Source organism: Leiobunum rupestre, chromosome 9, assembly GCF_980474605.1.
Source record: "Leiobunum rupestre chromosome 9, qqLeiRupe1.1.hap1, whole genome shotgun sequence".
In the NCBI taxonomy this organism is placed as follows: domain Eukaryota; kingdom Metazoa; phylum Arthropoda; class Arachnida; order Opiliones; family Sclerosomatidae; genus Leiobunum; species Leiobunum rupestre.
The window spans coordinates 45,213,503-45,235,379 of record NC_143392.1 but is presented as its reverse complement, the minus strand read 5'-3'; the positions used below and the strand labels follow the sequence as shown (position 1 = coordinate 45,235,379).

Below are 21,877 nucleotides of genomic sequence, written 5' to 3'. Positions count from 1 at the left end.
ATGGTTTTTAAAAAGGGTACGTTAAAACTTGTATTTTTAAAATAACTTATATTGTTTTAAAATTGTTTTTTGTTGTTGTATTATCTTTAAAATTTAGGTCGGACAGTCGACTAGTTGTAACAGTATCAATTTTTCGGAAAGAGCCGATACATTTAAGCGATCATACAAAATAGTAAGAAATCAATTTCATTACACGAAACATCGTTAATTTGTTTGATTTATAATAGCGAGAAGCACTCTGTGATTTCGTAGAAATCTACGCTGCCTTTCGTATTTCACAGGATTATCAAGTGGAAGAAGATTTTTTGGATCAATTTATAGGTTATTGCCCATTTGACGTAAGGGAATTAATGGATCATTGTTTAAATGACGTACAATATTTAAAAAGTGTTTTCAGTTTGTAAATAAATAATGTATTCTCTGTCATCACATTTAAATAAATATTTATTAAAAGAAAATTTCATAAATTTACTACCTAACAAATTTTATATTTTCGCAATAGTTTCAAGTTTTATAAAACAGTCTTACACGAATTGAGCACACTGTCACGAAAAACATTTCAAACTACCAATTTTGCATAGTTTTTAGTCATTTACACCGTTCTCGAGGAAAACAAGTTAGACGAATGATAATGTCGCACAAAATTAACAATCTCGATTTTTTAAATGTATTTTTGTCTGTAAAAAAGTACAAACCTCCTTGCCTCAGCCAAAATGTTTAGTAAATATGAAATAAGCCAGCTTGATAAGGTTTAAAAAAAATTTATTCCAAGTAATTTCAAAAGTTTACAAACTTCTAAATAATTTCAATTTTTCATTATGTTGATAGCGTTGTGTAAAAAATTCGTTCAATTTTTCCTTGGATGTTAACCCTGTAGAAATTGGATTCGGGTGCTTTCAGTAATATCATCCGATGGAGTAACTTTTCAATAAATCTTTGCACATAAGGATTGAAATTATTTGTATAATTCTATATTTTATTGTCAGTTTTGCCGTTTATATAATTTACCAATTTCTTTGATGTTTGACGTTTTGTGACCTATCAAAACACTTGCTTGTAACTTATATGGTGGTTCGTAAGGTTTATATATTCCAGAATTAATAATGACACGGTAATTAAGGTTTAAAATAAAAAAATAATCGATTTAAATATCCTCTTTTTTAAGGAACATGTTTCTGCAATTAATATTTCTATTTTGAATTCCACAGTTAATGTAAAATTAAAAAACGTGTACTTAACAGTTGAATTGTCTTTGTGATTGTGAATACGATAACTGGTCTGCTGTTTAAACTGAAATCCATAAATCAAACGGTTATATGATACAGTTTGTAGAACATGTCGTATAATTAGTAAATAATAATTTAAGCTAAATTGTTCGAAATCTGATACCTTGGATTGAAAACAGAATATAATTAGTGTTAATTAATGTTTAGTTTTATCTTTTTATTAGAATAACAAAATCTAAGACCGTTGCGCCCGTACGTTCGAAAAAGCACACAAGTTCAACAAATTACGTTGCCTGTTTAAACACGTAAATAATTCCCTCTATATAAAAACATACACGATAAAATTAAATTGTTTTATATTTAACATTCGATAGTGTACCAGGTTACACTTATTATTTATTAATATAAGATAAAAGTATTTTTGAGAAAATTAACTTAATTCTAGTGAGACATTCCAAATCTTGCTATTTTTTCATAATGATTCTTATATTTTTTATCTTAATTTATAATAAAAGCTCTTACAGATAATTGATTTATAGAAACTACGCTGACAATATAAAAATACAAAAATGATACTTTTTTATTTATTTTTACGTTTTTAATAATTACATTTAATTTATTGAAATATCCTGGTAGCCAATACATTTAGTCTTTTGCGAAAGAAGTATTATTATTATTATTATTACTAATAGTTGTTAAGTATTATAAACGATTGTATCTTCAAAAAGTAAATTGTTAATCAGCTTTGTTTTTAAAACAATTCATTTTTATTTACAATTTTTTTCAAATTAGAGGATTTATAAATGGATATTTTATTAATATCTAGCATTTGTTTGTAAAAACCAGTTTTTTCTTCTCACGGGCTCTGTTGAATGTTTCCTTGTGAAACGTGATCTGCGTTTATAATTTTATCGTTTGTTAGAAAATTGTTGAAAAATCCAAACTAGTTTTGCAAGGCTGTAATTGTAGTCGATAACGTTTACATGTGACGATAATTAAGGGGTGGGTATCAAATTACTTCTACAAGGCTAATGCAATAGAATGTTGAACCAGTTATATCCTAGAGGTAGTTTTTATTTATAAATTTAAAGATATCGCTCGCAATCCGGCAGAATTTCATAGAGCGTGCTTCTGGTAACGCTGTTCAACATAAAGTTAAAATTATCAATTAATGTAAGTAATGTTTAATTTTGAAAATAATTAAAATTATTAAACTTAATTTTGTTTTAATTTAGCCACCAATAAATACCCGTTCGTTTACTGTGTATAGTCAGAGAAAATTCTATTTACAATGTTGCTATTTTTAATTTAAAAAAGTTAATTATTTTTTATTTATTTTAAATAAATGGGTTTTGGAATTCTTATTGATTACGTAACTTAAAAATGTTTTTCCAACTTTAGAATATATTATTTTACTATTAAAAATTAACCAGACATCCCTTTGGGTAAAATTATAGTCTTTTGAGTTGCAAAAGTTAGTGCTCGGCAGTCGATTAATTTTTATCCATGAATAAAATAAGCTCGGCTATATTTCAATATTTATTTAAATAACCAATAGTTTAATAAAAATTGCAAAGTGTTTAAATAATTGAAAATGAATAAGCCAATTATTTAAATAAATACCACTTTTATTCAAATAAAAGCTTTGTTGCGTAAAAACATAAATAAGTTAAAATGATATTTTTTTCCCATCTTTTTTTAAAATAAATCGGAAAATTTGTGGATAATGAATAAACAATTGCGAACACTAGTAAAAAGTATCAATAAAAACAACATTGTATCTTCAAAAATGTAAGAATTATTTTTATATTGGTAAAGTAATACTTTTTATTGTAGGTGGATAACATTATACTTTTGAATTGCTTTAAAAGTAAATAAATTGAATTTTTTCATAATACATTAGCGACTATATCTCTGGCGGATATCGCCCGATTAAGTTCATTGTAATGTTTTTAAAATGTTTGTTGATTGTTTATGTAATTAATTTATTATTTTAAAATTATTGTTTTTCGGATTTTTATTTGATTATATTATTTTAGAATGTATTGGAGTACTATTGAAAACCAATTTCCCTGATAAAATTACACCTTTGTATTGCAAATGTTAAAAACAATGTATCTCCAAAAGTAAATACATTTTATTTTATTTATTATAAACAAAATTGGCTATATCTCGGGCGAATATTGAACAATCAGCGCCATTGTAATTTGTTGTGTTTTTAAAATATGTATTGATTGTTTATTATGTCGTTATTGTATTATTTATTTATCTCCAAAAGTAAATAAAGTTTCATTTCAACAGGGGTAAAACAGAAGTTATTGGTCGGATATTGACCAATCAGGCCTATTGCAATTTGTTGTGTTTTAAAATATGTATTTTATTTCGACAGGGTAAGTTAAATTGTATTTTATTTTGACCGGGGTTATACATAAGGGGCTATATCTCGGGCGGATATTGACCAGCCCCATTGTAATTTGTTTTAAAATGTGTATACATAGTTTGCACCGAAGGGAGGGACCTATGGTCTCCAAGGAAACTGGGAGGGCGATCAAAAATTCAAACCATTTCGCGCGTAGCTACTAAATAGGTAGCCATTTTGTTGGTAATCTCGTCAAAGCGACAAAACGTACGAAAATTAGATTTATGCTTTCAAATTTTAAATGGGCCCTAAACAAAGTCAGATAAGATTCTAAGGCGGGTTATTTAAATAAAATATCAAATTACGACAGAAATATCTACGAAAAGAAGTTGACAAAGCTTATTAAAGTTAGGCCTTTGCGGTCATCCTTTTTACAATTACCTTCGCTATCGAATAAAATAAACAATTTTCGCTCTCCCTTGGTAATTGAACTACTCGAACAATTTTTAACCAGGCAGATAACCATTTTTAACGTGAAACTAATTTCTTAATCATTTGAAAATAATTAAAATCCGCAAACAGACGATTGAAACTGTTAACCCTCCCGTTTTACTAAGAAATCTACACCGGCAAAATGGCGGCATAGAATCGTTCATTCTAGCTCAAATTAAATATTTATTCTTGGTTCTAATATCTATACTTGGAACTGCGTCAATGATGACGTAGGGATGCAAACTATGTATTGATTGTTTATTTATTTATTTCCAAAAAGTAAATAAAGTTTAATTTTCAACAGGGGTAAGTTGGATATTACGTGATTGGGTGTGGCCAAACGTTGCCAAGGCTATAAAGCGAAGGTTTCCCCATCTCGCAAATAACTAATTAGCATTTTAAATGGCGAAAAAACGAAAAAACGAAAAAAGTGACACCAAAAGTAAATAAGTTGACGTAATCGGGGGATCACATATTACCACCCATATCTCGGGCCGACCTTGTCCGATCGTGTCCCAACTTGTTGGGGTGATAGACCGAGGCTTAGGGGTGGTAGACAGTGCTCGAGCGTCGAGGTCAAAGATCATCTTCAAGGTGAAATTTGAGATTGAAAACAAAAATATGTTTTTCGATTTTTCCAAGGACAAAAATTTGGTTTTTGGAAATTATTTTGGGGGTGTTTTGGGGGGGTTGTTATGGCGGCCATCTTGGCGGCCATCTTTTATTAACATGTTCATATTTAGTTCTACTCTACTACCACCTTAGTCGTCAAGCGATTTTTATGCCTTTAAACAAGTAGCCGGGTTACAATGCGTAGGAGGGTGGTGGCAATCCCTTCATGCCATGCGAGCGAAAAGCATCCTACACTAAAAATTGTCAGTATAACCGTTAACATCGACAGATTTTTATGGAAGAAGAAATTACCAACCATCAGTTATATTTATTTATACGTAATTAAATGTTACTTTTAAAACGTGCATTTAAATTTTTATCAATTTTAATTCCTTTGGTGTCCCATTTCAACCATTTATGAAATCGCGAATATTAAACTATTTTCGATTTTAATTTGTTAAGTATTTCAACTTATTCGTGAAATATTTTACTTACAGAGACAATTACGTGGGTTTATATTTAAATATTGCATATTGCTGAGCTACATTCTGAATATTTACTTATAGTTTTATATCATGTAAAATAATATAAACTTATAATAAAAAAAAATTATTTATGGAATTTTCATCTTTAATCAGTAATAACGTTTATTGCAGATCTATTGACACATAAGGACGGTGTTTCTATTAAAATTATATTAATTTTTATGTTTTCCAGATAAATGCAATATGTTCGAAAATTTTAAATCATGGGATAAAGAATGTGCAGAGAATTGCCCTAGAGCCTGCAGGTAGATTGTTAATTAAAATATATATTAGTTTTATCTAAATCATAAATGGTTTTCAGTTAGAAAAGGCTGGTTTTCTAACGTTGTGGCAATTTTAGTAAAACATTTCAAACAAATTAGCGTCGAAACTTTTGTGACTGAAATGTTCTGAAATATGAACTTGAAAAAAAATCCGTTATCTCAATTGAGAGGATAAAAAATGAGCAAAGAATATTTTCTCAAGTTTGATGTAAAAGATAGAAGAGCAATTTTGTCTCTCAATTGACACTTGACAGGGAAAAGAGGAGAGTACCATTAACATTACCCAAATGAGAGCTGGAAACAGAAGCACCATTTTCCCCCTCAATTGAGAGGGAAAAGAGACAAACCGAGTGTGATGCAAAATAGAGGAGCAGCTTTATGGTTTCAAAAATTAGCCCCAAAGAGAAGGAACGACAAATTCCGTAGGGAAATGTGTGATTCCTCCATAGATGGGCAAAACTCCGTAGTTTCACTCCGGAGTTACCTAGGGAAAGCCAAAAAACTCCGGAGATAACTTCCAAAAGTTCGGAGAGCCTAATAAATACCTCCAATTTTTCAGAGTGACAAGGGATTTATTAGAGGAGGGATGGAGAGAAAAAACAATACCACTACGATTGGAGGGTGGAAGGACGGAGGGAAACGTGTTGGAGCGATAGTCTTCAGAGGGACGGAGGGAAAAAGAATACCACTACGATTGGGGGGTAGAGAGACGGAGGCAAAGATGCTAGAGCGATAGTCTTCAGGCGGAGGGACGGACGGAAAAACAATACCACTACGATTCTAGGGTGGAGGGACGGAGGGAAAAGTGTTGGAGCGATAGTCTTCAGACGGAGGGACGGAGGGAAAAACAATACCACTAGGATTGGAGGGTAGAGGGACGGAGGGAAAAATGCAAGAGTGATAGTCCTAAGGCCGAGGGATGGAGGGAAAAATGCTAGAGCGATAGTCTTCAGCGGAGGGACAGAGGGAAAAAGAGTGACTATGATTAAGAGTAGAGGGACGGAGGGAGAAGTGCTGGAGCGATAGTCTTCCGGCAGAGGGGTGGAAGGAAAAAGAGTGCCACTATGACTAGAGGGTAGAGGGACGGAGTGAAAATGCTAGAGCTTTATTCTTCAGGCGGAGGGGAAAAGAGTGCCACTATGACTGAAGGGTAGAGGAGTGGAGGGAGAAGTGCTGGAGGTTTTTGCGATTTCCTCCAGAACTCCGGAGTTTTACTCAGGATTCTCTTCGTCTAACAAATAATGCGTTTAATGAAATAACGCCTTCCTATAATACATGACATGTAATTATGTAATTGTTATCATTTTTTAGCTAATCGAACGAATTCATAAACTTGAACAAGAAACACAAAGATCGGGGTTCTTTAGAAATATTGTACAATTATTATTTCAAATTTAAAAAAATATTATAATGATTTGTGGTTTAGTTCACTAATTTGAAATTTGTGTGCTGTATTGGATTTTTCCTAACGGGCGTTTAGCTCGCCCTATTATATATAACAGTAGTTGGTAATTTGAAACTTTACACAATAGCTATCTTTAATAGGTCTAACTCCAAATGGTAAATATGAGTGCTTGTTCTGGATTCAGATAAATGAGGTAGTTTTAAGTACTAAATGTATGGGGAATGGTATTAAACATGCTATCACGTTCGAGAATATTCAATCAATTTGTGTTTTTTGTGTATATATGTTTATACGTAGGTTGGTAGGTACGGGTGTAGATGGATGTCGGTAGGTGTGTAGATAGTAGCGAAAATTTACGGTTGTATTATTTTGCAGGTTTTTGTGTAAATGTATGTATTTATGCATGTAGGTAGGTAGGTACGGAAGTATGTAGGTATGTATGTATGTAGATAGGTCGGTATGTATGTATTTAGGAAGGTATGTATATATGTAAATAGAAAGGAGTATCTGCATGGTTTTAGGTAGGCATAAATAGAAAATTGTATGTGTTAGAACCAATTGGCTACAATAACAATTTTCAAATATCATCAGTGACGATGGAACTTACGCCCAGAACGTAGTTCTTCTTATTTCTCACTAATGCCAGGTGTAGGGTGTACACAATAAATCTAAAGCCACTGTCAAACCAGGCCGTAAAAGCCCGTTTAAGTCGGTTTGGTTGCCAGTTTTCACCAATGAAATTAAGAAAATATCGCCATGAAACCAGGTTTCGAGCGATCTTGTGACCGTGGCTTACATTTATCTTTCGGCTACAATTATTTGAACACTAGATTCACTTGTCAAAGCTCACAAAAACATTTTGACATAACTACACCTTTCACCGTCTTTCAAAGTAGGTTTTGATTAGTTTCCAATTAAACCGAGGCTTACCATTACTTTACGGTGTAATAAAATTAAACTAAAACTGAGAAGAAAATAAATTACAAAGGTGTAAAAAGTGTAAACGTTTTGTCCCGATGTAAGTTAAAAATGTAAGCCTAGTAAAGGCTGTCGAGTATTTTAGACCGAATCCTAAAACCTAGTATGAGACTTGCTCAAGCGTTACCGTTAACAGGGCACAAAATAAAAAAGGACGGCCGAGGCTGCAGTGTGGAAAAAGTGGCTAGTTTTAGAAGCAGTATCAATGCATTTAATAATACATTTAGAGAAAATCTGACTCGGGGATGGAGACTCGGGTTTCCCAGAGATATCGCGGAAATTTCGTGGTTCCCCCACGATCCCTAGTTTCTATGCATGTTTTTCAATTTCTTAAGAACCACAGCGAAGGGAGGGGACTTTTGCGTGGAGGCCCGCGATTGTAGCTACGCCACTGCTTGAAACATGTAATTTGGAACACTCTGAATAAAAAATTACTTCTATTATCAATATAATATAATATTGTGGTTATATATATATATATATATATATATATATATATATATATATATATATATATATATATATATATATATGGTAATAATACAGGGTGTCTCAATTTGATCGATCAGGCCATTTTTCTCAAAATGTGTTTATCCTAGGGTTCTGAAATTTTCAGGGTATATTGTTTAGGTATGGCTCTATTTGCTTAATTTCGGAAAACGTTTTTCGTGGTTATGGAAAAATTAGTTTTTCATCGGTAGGTGTCACGCAAAATGTTCCAATGGAAAAGTTGTAGAGTATAAACGAAAATCTAACAATAAATTTTGTTCGGTCGAAAAAGACCTATTTTTTACTGAGTTAAGAGGCTGTGAAAAAAAAAACAAGTTGTACTAGGAGGCAATAGCCTTTAACAAATTGTAGGAAACATGTGCATTTCAGTTATACGTTTTCGAAAATAAACAAAGAACAATTCGATCCAACCCTAAGTCGAAGCTGGCTGACGGTCTGGGGGGCGCCAAAGAGGTGCCTAAAGTATTAAAGCGGATATTGGAAACTTGAAATTCTTTTAATATATCAATTAAATTAACATTTATTTTGTTATTGATAAAGATTAGGTTTCGTTTAAAAACAAGGAATTTTATGGCGGAAATTGGGGCCGGCGTAGGGGGGGGGGCGCAAATTTTGGAGTTTAGCCCTGGGCGCGATATAACCTCACTACGCCACTGCCTGACGCTCTCTCGAGTATAGGCGAAGTAGTAGGCAAGGATGGTGTTTTCAATGGCGATGTCCTGGAGAGCACGACCACGAAACCTCGGATTGATATAACCCCAGATGTAGAAGTCACGGACCACTCTAAGAACCGTCGTATAACTTGGTCTGCAATTGGGAAATTGACGTCAAAATAACCAACTTGCTAGAGTAGCGTTACGACAGCCTTCTCTAGCATATAAGCGCGCTGATCTCGAGTGTAAAGAGACATAACTGACAACAATCGGCCAAGCTAAGATATTGTTTTAACTTTGAAATGTGAACTCATTAAATATTAAACGGAAAAATAATTCACGTTAAAAAACCACAAAAAATAAGAGTAAATTTGCGCTACAAATCTTCGTTTTAAGATCTTACTCGTAACCACGTCGAAATGGAAGACGCATTTTTTGTCTACTTTGTCTAATAATGAATAATGAATATTCAGAACATAGCTAAAAGCATTAGTTCCTTACAATAAATGTACATGTATGTTGTGATTATTTACGATTGTTTACGTTAATGGCTATTGCCTCCTAGTACAACTTGTTTCGGAGATGGGAGTGCTTATAGTGGAGGGATATATTTTTGCCTTGGAGGGCCGACATAGTAAATTGTTTTACTCCAGAGAGTAGAAGGTGGAGGGTGGAGGGAAAACATTTTCACAAACGCCCTATCCCATTCCCTCCGGATCTTGGAGTTTCTCTCCGAAGTCTTGCATACCTCTGGAGGGACGTAAGCCGTAAGATATTTTGACTCCGGAGTGTGGAAGGATAAAGCGTCGAGGAGGCAATTGTGTTTTCGGAGATTGGAGGGAAAATAGCAGAGTGGGACATTTTTGCCGTGGAGTGCTAACGGAGTTAATTTTTTCGCCAGGAGAGCTGACGAAGGAGGGTAGAGGGAAAAATGTGTACCTCCACGTTCCCTCCGGCTCACTCCGATATTGAAGCTTCCCTCCAGAGTTTTCCCTATCTCCGAAGGGAAGTAAGCCGGAGGATATTTTCACTCCGGAGTGTGGAGGGATAAAGCGTCGAGGAGGCAATTATGTTTCGGAGATTGGAGGGAAAATAGCGGAGTGGGACATTTATGCCATGGAGGGCTAACGGAGTTAATTTTTTCACTCCGGAGAGCTGACGAAGGAGGGTAGAGGGGAAATGTGTACCTCCACGTTCCCTACGGCTCACTCAGATTGGATTTTAGCTAGTAGTGCCCATAAAGGCGGGAGAGAACCGTTCGATATTTCAGCAGAGAGCATATAAAGTTATATGCTCTCTGATTGCAGAGAGGTCTACGGGTAACTTCTCTGAAACCGTGTATGGTCAGAAGTAATAATAAAGTCTGGCACTTTCTTATCGAAACCGTGTGTGGTCAGAAGTAATAAATAAGTGTGGCACTTTCTTAGAGAAACCGTGTATGTTCAGAAGTAATAAATAAGTGTGGCACTTTCTTATAGAAACCGTGTATGTTCAGAAGTAATAAATAAGTGTGGCATTTTTTTATTGAAACCGTGTATGTTCAGAAGTAATAAATAAGTGTGTCATTTTCTTATCGAAACCGTGTGTGGTCAGAAGTAATAAATTAGTGTGGCACTTTCTTATCGAAACCGTGTGTGGTCAGAAGTAATAATTGAGGGTGGCACTTTCTTATCGAAACCGTGTATGGTTAGAAGTAATAAATTAGTGTGGCACTTTCTTATCGAAACCATGTATGGTCAGAAGTAACCCAGCAAACACAAAAGTCCCGGGGATATCCATATATGATCCGAATCTCCTTGGTAGGACATATCCAAAAATCCCAAAAAGTTGATATTGTATGGATATCCATATTTGATCCAAACATCTTACAGTTCATACATCCAAGTTTCAAAATCTAATGCATATCCCTGGGACGCCCGTATATCGGAGACTGCTTATGTCCAAAATAACAAAAATGGGGAAGGCTCTTTAATATCCAAGGGATATCAATTTCAATTTCCGTTTCCTTATTATTACCATTCGTGTTCAAACTACTATAAAACTCCTCAAAATATATAAGAACGAGAAATACATAGTTTACATACGCAGGACCATCGATATTATCTGCATAGACTTATTAAATATACAGGAATAAGTTTTAAATTTATAAAAAAAAACAACATTTTTGATTTGTTGGAAGTAAAACAATATAGTAAATAATTAGAAGAATTATTTCCAATTAATCAAATATGATTCTTTTCAAAATGAAAGTAAAAAATTGTAAAAAGTTCAAAACTTGGCGCTCAATTCTTTAGAATAAGCTAGTGATAAAATTGATTAACACGAGAAAATGTATGGATATTTTTCAATTAACTCTTAATGGGGCTTCTTGATGTTAATTTTTCACTTATTTAAATTAGCGTAGCTTCCACTTTGCCTATAATTTTATTTTGAACCTTGCTGCTAGCGATAAAATGGATTAACACGAAAAAAATGTATGGGCATTTCTAAATTCACTCAGAATGAGGCATCTCGATGTAATTTTTTCACTTATTTAAATTAGCGTAGCTTGCACTTTGCGTATGATTAGATTTTGAAGCTTGCTGCCAGCGATAAAATGGATTTACACGAGCAAAATTTTTCAATTATCTCTGATTGAGTAAAACCCTTGGTTCACATTACAGATGGGAAGGAAGAAAAGGCAAAATAAAACTTCAAGATCTAATCGCAATGAAAATTATCCTTAGTATATTGGTCTAGATTTCTTCTCATTCTACATCTATTATTCACGGGCAATAATTTATTTCTAGCGGCCGTTAAACGATCAAAATGCGCTGCCAATTCTACGCTTGCTGAAATTGAACTAATAATTAAAGACTGGTTGCCCAGCAGGAAGTAAAAAAGAAAAACCTAAATAATTTTAATATTTAAATAACTTTCACAATGATTTTCGAAGCAAAGAACTTTTTAAATAAAACCTTGATTAAAGGAAATTTTAAATTCAATTAGTCATCATGCCTATTTCCAATCATATTATTAAAAAAGGTTAATTTGACTTAATTATAAATCTTATTAATTATATTAGTTATGTTAAAGTGATGATTCTTGCATTAACACCAATTATTTAGCTATATATATTGGTTTTAATGCAAGAATCGTCATTTTATTTAAGAAAATTTTCCTAAAATATCCATATGTCTAATACTTTGATAATTACATTATAAAATATAGTAAACTAAAGGTCTTCTATAAATTATAGAATAAACCAAAAAAAAAATAATATTAATAAATTTTTATCCTTTAAAAAATAAAAATATATTTATATGGATATTTTAGGAAAATATAAAAATCCCCACGACCTCTAACTTACGTAATATAGACATTATAAATATCTATTAGATATCTTTAGAATATATATTGGATATCCCTAGGATATATTATAACAAGAAAATTCCATAGTGTGAACAGAAATATTTGGAACAATTTTTACAATATTTCTGTTCACAGTATACAATTTTCTTCCTAACAATTAATTGGATACAATTAAGTGGCCCAATTAATGGTACAGTATGAACGGGGCTTTAGTGAAAAATGGTTCGTTTGTAATCAAACGAACATTTTTTTTATTTTTCAAGTATGCTCTACTACTTTCTCATTGAAAATTGTTCGCTAGCACCGAGTGGTCAAAAATAAATTTAAAAAAACGTGAAAACGTATTCAAGTTTTTTGCCATAAACAATTTAAAGGGTTCGCAATTAAATACGAAAACACTAAAAATTGTCAAAATTATATCTCACACATTTTTTGAGAAAAAAGCCTGGCCAGAGCAAATTGAGCTTGAACTCACTAACAGTCTCTTCTTGTGATATCATTAAACAAATATTATAGCTAATTACACTAGAAAAGAACAACTGTTGTAGATAACAAAATAAATTGAAATATTTTATACTCTAAGCTTCTATGAGTAATGAAAATAAAATTATTCTAGAGGCACATTTACAAGTTACAAAGCATGTGAGGTAATGGTAGGCTTTTCATGCTACACGAGTCAACCGTGGCACTTAATTACTGTTAACCTCAACTTTTTATGAAATCTAGCTTAAGTTTCACGTAGACGCACTCTTTCATGTACATACAAGTATGTAATCTTAAAAAAAATAATTTGAGTCTACTTAGGCGTCCCTTACTCGACTGGGCTCGCCTAATAGAGAAAAAAAAAATAGAAAAAAACTGTTGTTAGATGAAAGAGTTGTTGTTTGAAAAGGAACTTTTGATTTAAGTCTATATAATTGTCTTATTTGGGTACATTTGTTCGAACGGTGGTACAAATGTGCGAATGGGTTTCAAGTAAGACTTTTCCTAAAATTGAGCATATAAATATTTTTAAGCCCTCAAAAGGTTGTTGGAAGTTCCATTCATTGTTTAACCTAAAAGTAAAGTTAATTTTTATGTCAATAAAGTTTTTGGGCATTCAAGCGTAACCCTGCAAAGATTTTAACTATTGTTAGGAAAAATGACGAAACCTACAAACGAAGTTATCTTAAAAACTCTTATACGTCAGATTTCCAGTATCTTGTAGTCTTTTGCTTCTTCTGCTATGTTAATTACGTACGCTACCCTTTTGGGGGGTGCTATATAGGTCCGATAATCAGTCTAAATAAGCTGTTAGGTACTATGGCCTGACTTTCGGGCCAACATAGACACCTAGAATTTGGTAACCAAACTACATTGGAATTCAATCATTAATTTACAAAGTTAATTTTAAACGTTTAGCACGTTGAATAATTAAGTTATCGATAGTTTCTGTTTTATATCTTTTATAACATATCATTTTAAATAAATTTTAAAATATAACTGGTCTTCAAATTTTTAAGTAGCAATCTGTAGTTTTGACTTATGATTTTATACTCTTTCTATTCCTTTATCTGATCAATTAATTCAAAGTTCGCATTTATTGATACTCCATAAATAATAAAAATTACAAATAACTTTTAGCGAAACTCAGAAACTGAAGGATATTCGATTTTTGGGTTTTAAATAGATTAGTTTAAGTAATAACTCAAACTAATCTATTTTAATCAGAGCCAATATAACTACCAACGAATTCAAGTTCAATGCTGCTGTTTAAAACGTAATCCTTTACAATTTAATATTTTATCAATTTACTATTACGGTTTCAAGGCTCAAGTTTAAGCAAAGGGATTAAATATATTTCCATCTGATAAATTACAATTATTTTCAAACATTTATAAACTAAATTATACTTTTTTTTTAAATTTTCCCAAATAAAATCTCTCTACACTAAAATAAAATAAATATCTGCTCATTGATAGGTCCGAATTTACTCCATTCCACTTTTATCTGCTTTTAAACTGCTTTGGTAAAAGCATTTTTGTTTTAATTATATTTTCGATCATTTTCCATGGTCATTTAACAACCTTGGAATTTCGATAAATTTTTAAATATTAAAAAGGAAAAATTCCAAAAAAATGCCTTTCCTTTTATCTGAAAACTTAAATAGACGATTGACAACATTTTCAGTTACTCTGAATATCACATTATATATGATTGTCGCTAAAGTTTCCAAATACGTATACCAAAACCACTTTATACTTATTTTAAAATATTTAGAATGACTAGGGAAATAATATTATTATCATAGATTTTGATAAAGAAATTACATTCTTAATTATTTCTGATTAAAGTTTTTAAAAATCCCTTTTTTAAATTGTAAATTTTGTATTTTAAGATCAGTAGAGCTTTTCCTGAGTAGGCCATATAATTTATTATTTTTTCCAGGGAGGAATATATAGAATACAACGTATACAGAACGGCCGAATTCTCACTTTTTGGAAAGGCGTAAGTGTAATTTTATTACTAAAATTGTTTCGTTTTTTGTCGAAATGAATGAGACTTTAAACCAGATTCAAAACAGTGATGGGCATTTTTGTTACAGAGCCGCTCAGATGACGAAAAGCAAACTTATCAAAACCTTATCTTTATTTTTCGCGCCCATTTGTAGAACGAAATCGGAAGTTACTTTCATTTTCGTTTCGCGAAATATTCAAGTTCAAGTTCAATTTTTATAATTTCTTTCAAAATATAAAATTTTTGATTAAGGGGCAAGTCATGAGTGACTTATATGGAAAGTAAAATTAAATAACTCACTAACAAATAAAAATAAAGTTACATTGAAAAGAACTTCCTCACAAAGAGTCGATTTAAGGCCGAGCTTAGGTAGAAACCTTTTCCAAATGCCGACACTAAAAGTCTTAAACGTTTTTCAGATAAGTCCGCATAAGTGTGTATTTTATCCCCTTTAAAGTCGGTACGAAAACCGTACATTTTGGATAACTTAATTTTAATTTATAAGCGTAACGGAAGTCACATAGTAAATAAGCACATACAGAAAAGGTATGCACTTAACATTAATACTTTACTTCCTTAAATACAATTTATAATTTATATAATTTTTATTTTTTATTTAAATTTATATTATTTTTATAAATATATCATTTTTATATTATATTATATTTATATTTATAAATATATCATTTTTATATTTACATTATTTTATATTATATTATTTTTATATTTATATTATTTTTATATTATATTATTTTTATATTTATATTTATATTATTTTTATATTATATTATTTTTATAATTATATTTATATTATTTTATATTTATATTTATATTATTTTTATAATTATATTTATATTATTTTATATTTATATTTATATTATTTTTATAATTATATTTATATTATTTTATATTTATATTTATATTTTTTTTTATTTTATAAAATATTTAATTTTTAATTTTTTATAATATAATTTTACTAAATATACTGACTTAAAATTTAAAATATCTAGATTAGGTCGGGTCGTGTTGTTATGGGTTTTCTTTACCGTGCGGTTGAAAGTATTCAATCAAATTAACTATTAAAATACTTTATTATTCAGGAGTGATTATAAATTTATAGAAGTCTACGAAGAATTAAGAGGTCACACCATTTTGGTTTTCCGACATAGACCACAAACTACAGTAAGACCCTTTTGTACAATCTATATATAAAAATTAAATAAATATATTGTCTTAAGTAAAATAAATAGCGTTTTACTACCCTCAGTTATTATTATGAATAACCAATGTTGCTCTACTACTGTTACTTACTCGATGGTTTTAAAGGACTGTTTTGCAAATGTTACTTATTTCTTGCTTTACAACCGTTAATTGAAATTAAATTCTTTATAAAAATCATTTAAGTTACACAATAAAATCTTTAAGAATTAAAACAAATAGTTAAAAATATTACTTTGTAATAGTTTATATTATATTTTAAAAATGCACTGTCTTCGTGATGCATATCATAATTATTGCAACAATTACCAGTACATGTATGTAATAAAATGGAATTTTACTACCGTCACTTACCAGATGGCACTATGGCCCTCGTAATGGAATTCTAATGGCGTTTTTCTTTGAATGCTCTAAGAGCCAGAAGTTATATATTTTCAATTAGATATGGAAAACCAAATGTGATTGGAGAGCGTAATTGGAATTTTCTATCAGATATTGCGTTCCATTGCATGCGAAATTTTCCAACGTTGTTGCTCGATTTCAACAAAACTTATTTGATGGTTTTATTTACATATAATATGAAAGCGTAAGATGTTCACACGGGTAATTTTAATAACAAAGGGTTTTTCTCTACATTTTCGTTTTTTTTAAATTTTTAATATTTTGATTTTTTATGATTATTGAATGTGAAATATGGTATCACCAGCGAGTGTGTTGTATTAAAATTTAAAATATATTTCACTCTCTGTGTTCATGTGACCTCATCATATTTTCCCGATGCACATCTTTAGTCTTCATATTAAAAGGTATACGATATCTTGAATTTTGTCATTTATGAGCAACAGAACCAACAAGCATTACAATATTTCATGTAATTACCTTTCAATGAGTCTCTATCCTCTCGTGAATTAAATGTTATGTTACAAATCGTATAGCTAAACGTATAACTTTTGTTCGTCTAAACGAATTTTGCAATTTCACATGGTAGCTTAAAATATTGGAGTTAAAAATTGCCATTTCATGTCGTTTATTTATTAAGTTCATTGAAATAATTATTAATCTACGTCAATTGCCAATGATAATTTTAAAATAAGCAAAAGTGTTTAGTTGAATTCTTTGACGTAGGCTAATTGTTTGATATTTAATCTTAATATTGACTATTTTCAGTTTCTCGAACTTTTTAGTTCTGTTGGAGGATACATTGGAATTTGGCTTGGCATTTCAGTACCCCAACTTCCGGATATAATTACTGACATATTCGTTTTTGTGTATAAAAGAATATTTATTGAGTATCGATTGTCAAATTGTAAGCTACGGATATGAAATTCAGAAATAAATTGAACTGTATTTACTATTAAGACTATCTTTTAATTGAAATGGTTCTACTGGTTTGAATGTTATAAATCATCAGTTTTAGAAAGTAAAATTTTTAAGTTTTATTAAGAAAGGCTGTCATGGACTCATGGTTCCTTTTCTTCGTCAATCGCCACAGAAAGATTGCAGTTTACCTTGCCTATTTTGGAAAGTCGAAAGAAATGACCAAAAGCCCACCATTACCAATCCATAGCATCGTATATTCCTCGATTTTCCTTAAGAAGGTGGGAATATACGATTCCTAGAAACTTCTTGACTGTTTCCAACAACGAAGTGTGGCGTTCTTGCATTATCTGTTGGTCTCCTTCGAACCACATCTGATAAATTCTTTGGAAAAAACCGTTAGCTGGTTCGTGTACCATTTTAAGAGTTTTTAACATTGTACAGTTGATACTTTTGCAGCGATAAGGCAATGGCAGCTCTTGCCTGCGGAATTAAAGCCGCCTCTATGGGTTTCAAGCTCTCAACTAGTTTCAATACATTGAAACGAAATGACGATAGACTGTGTATTTCTAATTTGAAACCTGAAGCATTATTATATTGTAATAGAATATAAAGGTATAGGGCCCAGTGGTGTAGTCCTAAAAAACAAAGAACCAGGGCGCTACCTGGGTACGGCCAAATTCGATTTCAATCGTAATCGAAGTTGACTGTAGCGGCCGCTATAAATGTACGTCCAACTTCGATTATTAGCGTGATCGAAGCTGGCCGTGACTAGGTGACTATTTGAAATTTTTATGGTATTTTCCTGCAGGCAAAATATAACAAATTCACATACCCTTTATTCGAGATAAATGATTTACGAAATAGAAGCAAGGTGCGCTCTGGAAAGTTGAAAAAAGAGGCAGGGTGCGCCCTGGCAAAATAGAAAAACCTAGGCGGGGCCGCGCCCTACCTTTGAAAAACACTGGGGCGATACCCTGGCACGACTACACCACTGGTATAGGCCATTGAAGCCAAAACCTGATAGACAGAAAGTCAAAACATTGTTGTGGAGCAATTAAGAGGAAAGGGTTTAAACAATCGAACCAAGAGTCTCTTCACAATTCAACAGAACTTAACTAATAGAGTATTTTACAATACTAGGTATCTCAGGGTGATTGATCTGCCAGGAATTTTTCTCAAAAACTATATCTAAAGTTCTGAAATTTTTGGGGCATATTTTTTGACAAGGGAAAATTTTAATTTGAAAATTTCAGAAACATCGAAAAAGATTTCGTAGTTTTTTACACGTAATATTTTGAATTGCTAGGCGTCAGAAAAATTTTCAATGAGAAATTTGATAGCTTTTCACGTAGATATAAGATCAGAAAAATAAGGTTGGTACTACTGAAAATAACTTTTTCGAAGACATTTAAGACATAGGGTATAGTATAGAGAGGCGTCACTTCCTATTAAAATTTCGTACAATGTTTTTTGACCCTACGGTTATTGATTTAATGTAGAACCGTGGTCTATATCTTGTTTTTGGAGCGCACTTTGTATGTAAAACCCAATAAAGAAATGTATCATGTTTTCAAAGAAAGTTTCAGAATCATGAAACCAAAGTCCTTAAATTTCAAGAAAGAATCAGTTGGTTCAAGCACATTACCAAAAGAAGTCTTTCACTGTTTTTTTACCTTTAACGTAATTGAACACGTTCATAGAAACTTGAAAAAAGAAAAACGAGAGTTTTTTTTTTATTTGCGGAACAATTTCGGGCTGAACAAATCTATACAGTTATATTTAAACAATTTTACAAATTAAATAAATTGTGAAAATATCAAATCTATACTGATTTTTGCGTCGTCCTCAACGCGCGCTATTAGCTGGCGATACTGGTGGCGCCATCTCTTATCCGGATCCTATGGGCATTTTCCCGCCAGAAAAATTATTTCGGATTTTTGAAAGAGCGACGTCTCTCTATACTATACACTCTCTGTTTAAGACCTACTAAATGCAACATTTTTTCGCGAATTTTAATGCTTTGCCTAATAAATTTTTCATTTAGTAAATAAAGTCATGCCTTCGGTATTAAAAGTGACGTCTTCTGTATTTAAAAGCATTCTGACAAGTTATTAATTAGCCTCGTTATTCTTTGAAACAGGGTAAGATTATGCTAGATTTATTTTCGGGTGAAGACAATCGTAATGCTACTACAGTTAGCTAATTTTTCAGAAGGGGCTGTCTTAAAAGTAGACCACACTGTCCTCCAAACATTTCATGATTTTGAAATTAATTTTATTAACAATCCAAGATTATGAGGTCCGAGTTATCATCACATCAATGTGGAAGATATCGTTCGGGCGTAATTTGCTCGAACAAGCGTTGGGACCGCTAGCAACGACTTGGGATTGTCAAGGGGTTATGTCTGTTAATAAAAAATATTGATATTTATATTTAAAAACTTCGAGAGCCAGTTTTAATGTGTAAGGTCAAGTTAAGATTGATATACCAAATCAGCTAGACCAATTTGTTTTCTTACATCAATTTAATTTATTATTCAAAGGCTGAATTACTTTCTATTGAAAACTCATTTCGTGAAAATGCCGTTTATTTAAAATATTTGGAAATTAAATACATTTGGTCAACCAAATGTATTGCAATATTTCAAATGTTTCTGAACATATTTTGTCAAAACAGTTGATAGAAATCATTTTTCTCAATTTGAATGTGGGGTGGCGAAGTGTATAGCACTGGGATAAAACTTGTAACCACTCCTTCTGCTCTCTCCCCACAGGTTAACGGGGTTTTTCCCTAGCTCTTCGGTTCCCCTTCCATAAAATCTTGTTGGGACTAGCGGCAATTAATCGTGTAGGAATTCGTTGGCTCACGTGGCTTTAAGAGTTTGCCTCCACCGTTCTAAGCAATTTAACCAGGCCACTTGAATTAATGGCTTTAAAAGTCGCTTGATGACTTAGGCCTTGGGTATTAGCCTAGTTGATTATTTTCTAGTACCGTCAGTCTGGTAATTGAGACATGCCATCCGTTACGATATGTATAATGAGCAATGAACCATCAAAATTGTATATCGAAAATACTCTTGGTGGTAAAAGAACTCTTTAGAAACTCAAAATGTGTTTATTTTCCCACTCTAAACTATGTATGTATCCTCATTTTTCATAGTTTCAAACCGTTACCTTATATTTCGTTCTACACGAAACGATATAACACCTTAATGATTCGGAGAACGAACAGCAATTTGCTTGAGCCGTATTTTCCTTATAGTTTGATGTAAATAATACAATGAAATGTCAGTAAACATTGGAACGACTGAAGATGTCTTTTTCTCACGCTTTTTGAGTTTCATTTTATGGCAATTTAACAGCATTGTATTCCTTAATGCTTTTATCTCGTTTTTCAAATAAAATAAAGTATACGGCTATAAATGTTTATTTCGCATATTGATTTAAAACGATTTAATAAAAATTAAATTTCTGGTGGAATTATTTTTAGGCGTTAAAAATAGTAAATGTCCAACTGCTTCGTCGAGCGACGTCATCACATCGGGTGTCGTATGACACGTGACCTCAGATATATTTCAAAACGCGGGTCTATTGGCGTTAAATTTTAACGTTGCAGACGAACTATAAATCGTCGTGGTATATAGCGCATGCTCAGATTCCGAAGCTTTAGATATCTAACGAGTAATCAAAGCGTTTTTCAGCTGTGAGACCGAACATATGCAAAGCCTTTACGAGGTTTCCCGTGAACGTGGATAGAATTGGCTATTGCTACGGTCGATAAAAGAAAACTAAGTATTAGTAGCACATCAAATATTATTGAGGTACCTTGAAAGATTAGATGGAAGAGGTATAACATTTTCTGAAAAGGAACGTCATTGGGGTTCCAAGAGGACATTTTATATATAAATAAATATTATAAAAGTAATTTCAGTTTTAGATATTTTATATTAAAATCCTTTACCCACACTATTTAATCTATTAGTACGGTAATAAAAATATAATTATTGTTTTCATATAAGTAAGGTAAAATAGGAAACCAAATCAAAACCAACTTTTTTACCAACCGACTATTGCAGTTATAGCTTTTCAATCCCGTTTGATTGTTACGAATTAACCTTATAAAAAATCAACATCAACAACCAAAACCATGAAGAAAAGTTAAAGGAAATTTCCTCTTTCTCCTGGATTCTTGATAAAACACTTCTACAAATTATTAATCATTTAGTATTTGCTTTAAAAACCATGGTTAATTTGCAATACTAAGAGTGTTAAATAAAATACTGCTATACACTCTTTAAAATAAAAAGTTTTTAAATTGTAGTGAAGGTGTTATTTTTGAACACATGGCATTTAAACCTTACCAAATTTAAAGAGAGTGTTTCTTTGGTGTATAAGCATACAACACACCTATTTTTTAAAGTACGGTTAAGGGTGTGTATAAAGTGTGAAA

The 21,877-nt window shown here is 31.7% G+C and overlaps 1 long non-coding RNA gene across 1 annotated transcript; it reads left to right on the top strand.

Moving 5' to 3' along the window:
* Positions 1–5,436: 5,436 nt before the first annotated feature.
* LOC149928526 (uncharacterized) lies at positions 5,437–17,362 on the top strand. Its single transcript, XR_016473736.1, has 3 exons — positions 5,437–5,479; positions 14,822–14,881; positions 17,276–17,362. It is a non-coding gene; the product is annotated as an uncharacterized LOC149928526 (long non-coding RNA).
* The last annotated feature ends 4,515 nt before the right edge of the window (positions 17,363–21,877 follow it).